The following is an 11,640-nucleotide window of genomic DNA, read 5'->3' as shown; positions in this document are numbered from 1 at the left end:
ATATGAAAATGTCTTCCAGTGGGATCATCCTCTGTGTACTGTGTTACAAAATGTTCTTTAACTTATTATTGTAATGTGATCTTTACTCCTCATCAACAGTTTTTGTGAATTATAATTTTCCATGGATTTAATCATGTAGCATTGTCATGTTTGATTTCAGCTTTTTCCTAAACATTGATGCTGTGTCAGTATCCCCAACATGTAATTGCTAGAAATAATATTATAACTATAACTTTCGTGTTAAAACTTTTTGAAAAACTAAGCAATCTCCTACTGAGAGAATGTGTTAAAATTTTTATCTAGATTTCTGATTATTTTTTCAGGAGACATTCCTGTTGTGTCTTTTTTATTTTTCTATTCAAAATATTTTCCAATTTCCCCTGTGATTTCTTCTACCTTGACCCATGTGTTGTTTAGAAATGTGTTGTTTAAAACAAGCCCATTCAAAGGTGGGCAAAGGATCTGAACAGACACTTTACAAAAGAAGACATACATGAGGCCAATAAACATATGAAAAAATGCTCTTCATCACTGGTCATTAGAGAAATGCAAATCAAAACTACATTGAGATACCATCTCATGCCAGTTAGAATGGCGATCATTAAAAAATCTGGAGACAGCAGATGCTGGAGAGGATGTGGACAAATAGGAACACTTTACAGTGATGGTGGGAGTGTAAATTAGTTCAACCATTGTGGAAGACAGTGTGGCGATTCCTCAAGGACCTAGAAATAGAAATTCCATTTGACCCAGCAATCCCATTATTGGGTATATATCCAAAGGATTATAAATCGTTCTACTGTAAGGACACATGCACATGAATGTTCATTGCAGCACTGTTTACAATAGCAAAGACCTGGAACCAACCCAAATGCCCAACGATGATAGACTGGATAGGGAAAATGTGGTACATATACATCATGGAATGTTACGCAGCCATCAAAAACAATGAGTTCCTGTCCTTTGTAGGGACATGGATGAACCTGGAAACCATCATTCTCAGCAAACGGACACAAGAGCAAAAAATCAACCACCACATATTCTCACTCATAGGCGGGTGTTGAACAATGGGAACACATGGACACAGGGAGGGGAGCATTACACACTGGGGTCTGTTGGGGGGAAATAGGGGAGGGACAGTGGGGGGTAGGGAGTTGGGGAGAGATAGCATGGGGAGAAATGCCAGATATAGGTGAAGGGCAGGAAGGCAGCAAATCATACTGCTATGTGTGTACCTATGCAACAATCTTGCACGTTCTTCACATGTACCCCAAAAGCTAAAATGCAATTTAAAAAAAAAAGAAATGTGTTGTTTAATCATTCTTTTCTCAGATATATTTTTGCTAATGTCTCAGTGTGAACAGGTGAACCAGAACTTCAACTCTCTCTCTCCTCTGTGTTTTGGTCACCCTAACTGGGATGAATTCCCACTGCCACACCTCCATGTACTTTCATCTTTAGCTTTTCCTTCATAGGTTTCTTCTATTCCTCTGTCATTTATCCCCAAATGATGATAAGCTTTGTGACAGAAAAGAACATCATCACCAATGTGACATCGAACACTCAGCCTTTTTCTTTGGCTTCATTGTCATTAGTGATTACTCCACATTTATCCAACTGACCTTGGATTGCTGTGAGGCCATGACCCTGCATGTCTGTTTTATAAGTTTCATTGCTGCAGGTGGTTCATAAGTTATAGGATTTGCTGATGCTGTGGTCCATCAGGGGACATGGACCAACTCCTCTTTTGTGATCACAGTTGCATAAACCTTAACTTGTGTAACATAGGCCCACTGCAGGCTGCCTGAATCAGTACCTTAGTCTGAAGCAGGTGGATTTGTATTCATAAGACTCAGCATTGTACTATGCAATGTTACAATTTTCATATTTTGTTTTTGTTCTTTTTATCTTTATCATACTTCATTAACGAAGTGGTCCAAATCTGAAGCCAGATTCCATAAATCTGTTTAGTTCTTTCTTCGGATTAGGGGCATTTATTTATCTCATATCTGCAGGAGTTGATGGGTTGGTGTAAATTACACAGTCTCCTTCACCAAGATGGGGCCAGTGACAAACTGCCTGTTCAACATCTTGAGGAACAAGACTATCTAATTTGCTGCAATGAAACCTCTGTCATTTTTCTCTTGATTTTGAGCAATGACAGTTACTAGGACTCTTTTTGAATGCTTTCCCAAAAGTATTTGTCCTCTTAACAGTTTCCTTGTAGTGTAGGCCATATTTAACCTTTCTACCAATAGCTAGAATCATACAGTCTTGGGCTAGTCCAATTATGTTACACTGGCAATGGAATATCACATACACCACCACAGGTCATTGCTATAAGACATTGTCTTTGTCTTTGCTTTTGTGAACTCTGTATGGCCCTGGTTTCTTCATAACATTTGTTTTGGAAGCCAAGACCTATGCAGAGCATCTGACTGGCTGAGATGGAGTGGTGTGGTTGGGCTGTAGATTCTAGGAGTCTGAGAGCTAGTGTCTGGTCATACTAATGGAGAGATTTCAACTAAGAATCACGCAAGGGCAGATTCCCCAGTGATAACGGGGATCTGACTCTGAGAAGCCAAATATCACTCTGTCTTAGCAGAAAGGCAGAGAAGCAATGAGAAACCAGATAGTGACTGCACTTCCTTATCCTTCAGGTGTCTGAATTTCGCTTCTTCAGAGAGGCTGTCCCTTACCTTAGAAAGACAGTTCAGTTTACCCAGTTAATGAGTTCATAAGACCCTCAACTTACCTTTGGAGCACTTAACCTACTTCTAATTAGTTACAAATAATGACATCTAGGACCTCTTTCTAATAGATGTTTGGCTTGAGATTTTACATGTCATGTAGAGGTAGTGTAAATTCCAGATCTATGCACATATGAGTGCTAGTGTGGTAAGGAATTCTTAGAGCAGGGGCTTCTCCTTTCTCTCTGTTTTCCTTTTCCATCCAGGTTAATACCAGCCTGTATCCTCACCATCTCCCTGAGGGGGCACGTCTTTTCTGGTTCATTCACTCAGGATTTACCTACTTTTGGTATGGGTTTATGAGGCATGCTGAGGTAAGGTGGCCTCTAATTCCACAACCATCCTGCCTGAGCACCAGGCTTTATCTCTTGCCCTTCATATGTCAAAACCCAGGCTGCAGGGCCTTCTAGGACTGGGAGATACTTCCAAGGGAAACATTGGTTCCAGCCTCATCTATCTATACCTTTAGATGCTGTGCTCCTGTCTTTATTTCTTACTCCTAAAACCTCTCTTATTTTTAGACCAGCTAAGCCAATTAGTGGGTTAGTATGTTTGTTATTAACATTTTCATTCAGCATTTTTCTCTGTTTTAGAGGAAGGATTTTTTTTTTCTGAACATCCAAACTGCTAAGGGGCTAGGAATGTCAATTAAGAAAATTAATACATTTGTTTTTTGTTTTAATAAGCACAAAATAATTCTTCTCTCTTATGTTTTCTTAGGCTATTTCTTTGTATTGGGTGAAACTGTCATTGGAGAAGAAATAATGGGAAAAAAGTCATGTTTCCTAAAATGAAATCAAAAATCAATTACAATGTAGAGCTGGAAGTTGACTTATAGACTCTTAAGAGTTTGTGTCACTGGGCACAATCATCTTTCCTATGACAGTTTTACCCAGACTAAGGAAATATCAATTTTACACATTCATGAATGTCAGGTGGTGGTTGCTTTTTCACTTTGCTCAGTGAGGTGGCCTCTGTTTGCTGTAATGTGGGAAGCCAGAGAGTGACGTGTTTTTAATCAACCAGGCTCATTCTGGTTGCAGTAGCCAAAGCGAACACACAAGAGCTGTGTAGGCAGCCTGCTTGGAGCGGATGTTGTGAGAATAGATGCTGGGACAGGAATTTGGCTTTGAGGCAGCCCCCAGCTAGCACAGAGGAGAAGAAGCTTGGAGAGCCACCATCTAGGAGTCACTAGAGGCTACTTCTTTATCTGTTTATCTACTCTTCCAGTTTTCTTCCCTTGCCCCCTGCCATGCTCCTGCTTTCTGGTTGGTACCTGCTGGGTAGTACAGTGTGGCAGGGGGACAGCACCTGCTGTTTGCCCCAGTTCAGCCAAATGTTCTGACTCAGGCTTCTGGGTTTATAGCTCTTGCCTCTCAAAGATTCCTCTTGACTCCCAGGCAAGCCAGCAATGGGCTGTCTTTGTTGCACCAGAGTGCCTATAATTGGACAATAAAGTCTCCTTCCTAGGGCAGCTGTCATTTGTAGAAGACTTTCTGCCTAGATTTCTGAAATGGGAGTGTGGGGGCATGATGCTGCAGAGAGGAAAGGAGTCTTGAGTGAGAGCAACCCTTGTCTCCATCTTATGGCTGAAGGATGAGGCAGTGGGGAGATTGGGGAAAGAAATGCTCCTGGGAAATGCCTTCAGCCTACAGCACAGCCAGGGGAGAAAATAAGAAATTCTAATTCTCACATGGCCCACATTAATAGGGGTTGTGGATGGAGTTGCTGAGTTGGAGCCTAAAACAATAGATATGTGTGTTTGTTTGTTTGTGTGTCTTGAGTTTGTAAAGAGAAACAAAGGGAAGTGGAGAAAGAAGGGAAAGAAAGTGACGATTACTCATTACCTATGATGTGCCAGGTGTTGTGTCACTTAGGTGACGCATCAGTCTCTCGGGAGGTGGGGGGTAAAGAGGTCTTGGAGAGGATACATGACTTGCTAAAGCATGGTCTGATTCAGACCTTTAAAGGCCACCCATTGGAAATTCAAAATAAAAAAGTTTTAATTCAACTCACATATTTGCAGAAATTAAAGTAGTTTCTCGGCTGGTCTGAGTGCAGTGGTGTTTACAACTAATTGATCATGACCAGTTACAGATTTCTTTGTTCCTTCTCCACTCCCACTGCTTCACTTGACTAGCCTTTTTTTTTAAAAAAAAGTAGCTTCTCTTTAGAGTTTCCTGTTGTACTGTTTTCATTGTAAAATTTTAGAAATGCTTTTCAAAGCTACTCACTATGCTGGTGTCCTAAGCATACAGTTAATCTGACTGTTGGGTAACTCAACCCAGCCCAAGATTAGGAAATCTAGTCACTGGGGGAGTCATAATTGGAGCTGTCTTACTCCAAAACCTATGGAAAAAGTACTAGAGGGTGGCAAGATTCTTTGCTGCTCTGAGACAATTCACCAGATACTTCTTGGCTAAATGTCAGGGACTTCAACAACAGGGAATGATTGCAGCTGCAAATGAACATTTGGTGGTGCTGATGGGGGATATAGCTATAAACGTGACCACTTCATTGAGTTGGGTGGTTGGAGGAGGTGGATTCAGGCCTAGTCTTTTGAGGCAGGATCACTAGTCAGGCAGAAGGGCATCTGAGAGCATGTCCTCTATACCTGTGTGAGTGAATGACATGGTGCTGCTGAGCTTGGGGTGCAGAGGTGGCTAGATGGGATCCTAGGATAGGCAGGGCGACAACATGGTAACTTCAGGAAGCTGGTTCTGAGTAGACAGTACCTGCAGCTGCAGCCAAATAAACACAAGGCTGCAGTGACAGGCCAAATACTAGTGGATGGAAGTTTATCTGTGGACCTTCTTAGCCTTCCCGAGAGGGCCCCTTTTCCCAGGCTCTGCTCTGGCCATCTGCTGACCACATCCTCTGCAGGACCAAAGGGAAAGCATTAAGCTGGAGCCTGTGCTCCCATTTCTAAGACATTGAGACAAACCGAAAGTGACCATGAAGGCTTTATTCACTTAGTGCTATAATGTAAGCAAGAAGCAAAAAGAGAAAGAAGGTGGTGCCCTCTACCTCCGCAGAACAGCACAGCACTAGGAAGGGTCAGGTGGATCAGCCCAGACAGGGTGGAGTGGGGAAAGGGTCTGAGTCAGTGAGACAGGGAAGTTCTCTGTGTGGAAGTCTGAGTACTAATGAAAAGTGTTTTCAAGTGGCCCCTGTGACAGATACATTTGAGCAGTGTCTCAGCAGAGGTCTCCCTTCCCTCCCTCCATTGAGGAGGTCTCTGAATGGAAGCACCTAGGGTAGGAATGCAGATATACCTAAGGCTGTGGGACAGGGTGGGAGGGGTCAGGGGAGAGTGAGAGTCCTTGGCTGCAACTCACTCAGAGACTGCAATGCATTGGCTGTGCACCAAGCCCGGTGAGGGGAGGGCAGATTTTCCTTGTGAGGTCTGCCACACAAAGAAATTGCTTGTGTGTCTTGGCAATTGCTATAGTCAGGCCTGAAAGATCACACATAGATTCTAGTTTGGGACTAGACTCCTCACCTTCCATGGCCTGCACAAGTCTCTTTCCTGGCTCCATCCTTCCAACAGCAGACCACACGGTTGGTGTGTTTACTCCGTGGGTTAATCAGGCAGAAGCTGAGTGCAAGGGATGTGGATGATAGCTGACTATGCGGACTGGAGATGTTCCTAATTGTGTGTGTGTATGTGTGTTCCTCTAATGTTGTGAGGCTCAGCTGGCAGTGGGAAGTGGAGGAGGGAAGCTGGCCTCCTTCTGACATGGAACTTTGAAGATTCTCAGGACTCTAACTTGAATCTGGCCTTGCAGGGCTGTAAAGGTAGCTTGTCAAAGCAAGAGGTAAAAACATATTTTATTTAATACTTTATTAGATCTATTTTTAATTTTTAATTGTAATATAAACACAATGGAAAAATCACCATTTTAACGATTTTTAAGGGTACAGTTTGGTAGCATTAAGTATATTCACATTGTTATGTGACAGAGCTCCAGAACCTTTTTATCTTGCAGATCTGAAACTGTACATCCATTATACAACTCCCACTTTCCCACACTCCCCCAGCCCCTGGTTACCATTCTACTTTCTGTTTCTGCAAATTTGAACATTTTAAATATGTAAATGGAATCATACAGTATTTGTCTTTTTGTAGCTGTCTTATTTCACTTAGCATAATATCCTCAAGGTTCATCCATGCTGTAGCACAGGATGGGATTTCTTTCTTCTTTAAGACTGAATAATATTTCCTTGGATAAATTTTCTTTATCTATTCATCTGTTGATGTACATTTGGTTGTTTCCATATCTTTGCTCTTGTGAATAATGCTGCAGTGAACATGGAATGCAGACATCTCTTCAAGATCCTAATTTCGGCCTGGTGTCATGGCTCATGCCTATAATCCCAGCACTTTGGGAGGCCAAGGTGGGTGGATCACCTAAGGTCAGGAGTTCGAGACCAGGCTGACCAACATGGTGAAATCCTATCTCTACTAAAAATACAATGATTAGCTGCACATGGTGGTACACACCTGTAATCTAAGCTACTCAGGAGGCCGAGACAGGAGAATTGCTGTAACTTAAGAGGCAGAGGTTGCAGTGAGCCAGGATTGCACCATTGCACTCCAGCCTGGGCAACAAGAGCAAAACTCAGCCTCAAAAAAAAAAAAAAAAAATCTTGATCTCAATATTTTTAGATATACCCAGAAGTGGGACTGCTGGATTATATGTAGTTCTATTTTTTATTTTTTGAGGAATCTCCACACTGTTTTTCATAGTGGCTATAGCATTTTACATTCCCATCAACTGTGTACAGGGGTTCAAATATCTTCACATTGTCACCAACAGTTGCTATTTTTTAATTATAATAACTGTCCTAATAGGTAGGCAGTGGTTTCTCATTATAATTTTGACTTACATTTCCTTTATGATTAGTGATGTTGAGTATCATCTCATATACCTGCTGGCAATTTGTATGTCTTCGGAAAAATATCTTCAAGCCCTTTGGCCATTTTTAATTGGATTATTTGAATTGTAGAAATTTCTTACACATTTTGAATATTAGCCTCTCATACGATATATGGTTTGAAAATATATTCCATGCATTACCTTGTCATTCTGTTGATTGTTTCCCTTGTTGTGCAGAATTTTTTTAGTTTGATGTAGTCCCGCTTGTGTATTTTTGCTGTTGTTGCCTATGCTTTTGGTATTATATCCAAGAAATAATAGTCAAGACCAGTGTTAAAAATCTTTTCCTTTATGTTTTTCTCAAGAAGTTGTACAGTTTTACTTATGTTTGTCTTTCATTCTTTTGGAGTTGACTTTTGTGTATGGTGTAAAATAGAGGTCCAGTTTCATTCTTTTGCATGTTGACATCCAGTTTTCCTAACACCATTTGTTGAAGAGATTATCCTTTCCTATCATGTATTCTTGATATTATTCTTGAAAATCAGTTGACTGTATATGCACGGATTCATTTCTGGGATCTTTATTCTATTCCATTGGTCTATATGTCTGTTTTATGCCAGTACCATACTATTTTGATTACTGTAGCTTTGTAGTATATTTTGAAATCAAGATATGCAATGCCTTCAGCATGATTCTGTTTTTCTGGTTCCATATGTATTTCAGGATTTTTTCCCACTTCTATAAAAAAGTCCCACTGGGATTTTGGTAGAGATTGCATTGAATCTGTAGCTCACTTTAAATAGTATGGACACTTTAACGCTATTAAAATTACCAATCCATAAACATGGATGTCTTTCCATTTATTTGTGTCTTTTTAAATTTCATTTATCAGTATTTTAGTTTTCAGTATGCAAGTCTTTCACTTTTTCAGTTAAGTTTTATTCCTAAGTACTTTGTTATTTTTGATACTATTGTTAGCGGGATTGCTTTCTTAATTTCCTTTTTAGATAAGCTACTGCTAGCTTATAGAAGTGCTAATGCTTTTATTTGTTGATTTTGTATCCTACAACTTTACTAAATTTGTTTATTAGCTGTAACAATTTTGAGTGAGTGTGGAGTTTTTAGGTTTTCTAACTATAAAATCGTGTCATCTGCAAACTAAGATAATTTTAGTACTTTCAGATTTGAATGACTTTTATTTGTTTTTGTTGCCTAAATGCTCAAGTTAACACTTCCAATACTATGGTGAATAGAAGTCGTGAGAGTGGAGATTCTTGCTTTGTACCAGACCTTAGAGAGAAACCTTTCCATTTTTTTACCATTATGATGTTGCCTGTCAGGTTGTCATAAATGATTTTATTATGTTGAGATACATTGCTTCTATACTTAGTTTATAGGGTGTTTTTATTATGAAAAGGTGTTGAATTTTTTTGTTGAATGATTTTTTGGATCCATTGAGATGACTGTGTGATTTTTTTTTTTTTTTTTTTTTTTTTTTTTTTTTTTTTTTTTTTTTGAGATAGAGTGTCACCCAGGCTGGAGCACAGTGGTGCGACCTCAGCTCACTCCAACTTCGACCTCCTGGGTTTAAACGATTCTCTTGCCTCAGCCTTCCTAGTAGCTGGGATTACAGATTTGCACCACCACACTCAGCTAATTTTTGTATGCTTAGGAGAGATGGGTTTTACTATGTTGTCCAGGTTGGTCTCGAACTTCTGACCTCAAGTTATCTGACTGCCTTGGCCTCCCAAAGTGCTGGGATTACAGGCATGAGCCACCATGTCTGACCAATGATGCATTTTTTAAAATCCTTCATTCTTTTAATATGATGTGTTATATTCATTGATTTCTTTATACAGAACCATTCTTGCATCTCTGGGATAAATCCCACCTGCTAATGGTATATGATCCTTTAAATGCACTGTTGAGTGTGATATGCTAGTGTTTTGTTGAGGATTTTTACATCTATTTTCATCAGAGATTGGTCCATAGTTCTTTTTTTTTTTTTTTCCTTCTAGTGTCTCTGTCTGGCTTCAGTATTAGGGTAATAGTGGCTTCATAAAATGGGTTTGGAACTAGAAGAAAGCATATAATGCAGCTCACCAGTCAAGAGTAACATGATTTGAGAGGAAAAGGGACATTTTCCCTGATGTCCCTCTCTGCATAGATGATGTTTTTCTCTGACACAAAGTTCACTAGCATTTTAGGGGTAATGATGGAAGAGTGGCAGAGATCCATGAGTGACAGATTGCTGAAAAAGCCATACATGGAGGTGTGAAGCTGAGAGTTCAGCCAAATCAGGGTGATCATGCCCAGATTCCCCACCATGGTGGCCAAGCAGATACTGAGGAAGAGGAGAAAGAGAGGGTGCTAGAAGTCTTGTTGCTTTGTTAATCCCTTGAGAATGAACTCTGTCACTGTAGAGTGATTTTTTTTCAAGATGGAGTCTCACTCTGTCACCCAGACTCTGGATGACAGTGGCACAGTCTTGGCTCACTGCAACCTGGAGTGCAGTGGCACGATCTTGGCTCACTGCAACCTCCACTGCTGGAGTGCAATGGCATGATCTCACTGCAACCTCCACCTCCCGGGCTTAAGCAGTTCTCCCACTTCAGCTTTCTGAGTAGCTGGATTATAGGCACATGCCAACATGCCTGGCTAATTTTTGTATTTTTAGTAGAGACGGAGTTTCACCATGTTGTCCAGGCTGGTCTTGAACTCCTGGCCTCAAGTGATCTGTCTGCCTTGGCCTCCAAAAGTGTAGAGTGATTTTCTGCAGTCAAGAAAATTACTCCTTCTCTGGGTGGGAGGCCTGCAGGGATGGGAGAAAAGAGTCTAAGGAAGGCTATATATGAGCCTTTCTGGTTAGGCTAGGTAAAAGCATCTGCCTCTGAGTGAGTTATCTTGAATTCTTTCCTTACTGTTTATCTCCTAACTCCTTCTAATGTTTTCCAGGATTCAGGCAATTTCGGAGTGTTTTGGAGATCATGAAGGTGGGAAAAAGCTCCACCTGGAGTTTTACTACCCTTATCTTCCTTAATTACCTTAGAGGCAAATACTAGTATGTCTTGTTTCTTGGAATTAAAGATGTATTTTGCCCTGGAGATGGTATCTTCCTTGTCATCGATGCAGTTCCAAAATATTACTCCCAAAATGCCCTCATCTTATCTCAAATCCTAGTAATATGAGCCAATGATAATAAGTTAACTGCCATTTCCAAAAAATAGAGTTACAATATCAATTCTCAAGACTGTTTTAAAAATAAAAATCAATAATATACATGGAAATGTTTTCCAGATATTTAGTTGCTATACAAGCATGAGTTTTCATTAGGCATCTGGAATTTGTTCAAATTTTTCATTGAACCTGTGGTCCTAGGGTAGTTATCCTTAATTCTAGCTATACATTGTGATCACCTAGGGAGCCTTAAAAATAATTATGTCAGGTTTCAACCTAACAGAATTCTGTCTTAATTAATCTGTGGCATTTTCTAGGCACTGAGCTCAGTGTCTCTGCGTAGGCAGAAAAGTTCAGCCATAGAAGAAAGTAAAGATTTTGTTATTTGACAGTTTTGTGTATATTGAACTAAAATAACTTTGTAGTTTGAAGAATTGGGTAAATTAGGCTTGGAATACCATTTATTCTGAGTAAAACAAAACATCTGAGGAAAGATCTGAGATTGTTTGCTGTCTACTGTGTTCAGAGGACTCAGAAAAAGTTCAAATTGGATCAGGATTAGGAATAGGTAGAACTAGAAAAAAACTTATAATGCAGCTCACTAACCAAGAACAAAATGATTTGAGAGGGAAGTGGGCATTTTCCATGGTGCCCGTCTCTGCATATTCTTAAGTCCTTGGATTCTTAGTGATCAACCTACCCTTAGCCACTTTCTCTCCTCACAGCAAATGTATTCTTTAGAATAACGTCAAGATCTCTTATGCTTTACATTTTCTATACTATTGATTTCAAAATGCTATTTATAGTTTGTCTATTTTTAGAGCAAACATCAT

Source organism: Saimiri boliviensis, chromosome 6, assembly GCF_048565385.1.
Source record: "Saimiri boliviensis isolate mSaiBol1 chromosome 6, mSaiBol1.pri, whole genome shotgun sequence".
Lineage (NCBI taxonomy): Eukaryota > Metazoa > Chordata > Mammalia > Primates > Cebidae > Saimiri > Saimiri boliviensis.
This window is presented reverse-complemented; position numbering follows the sequence as displayed.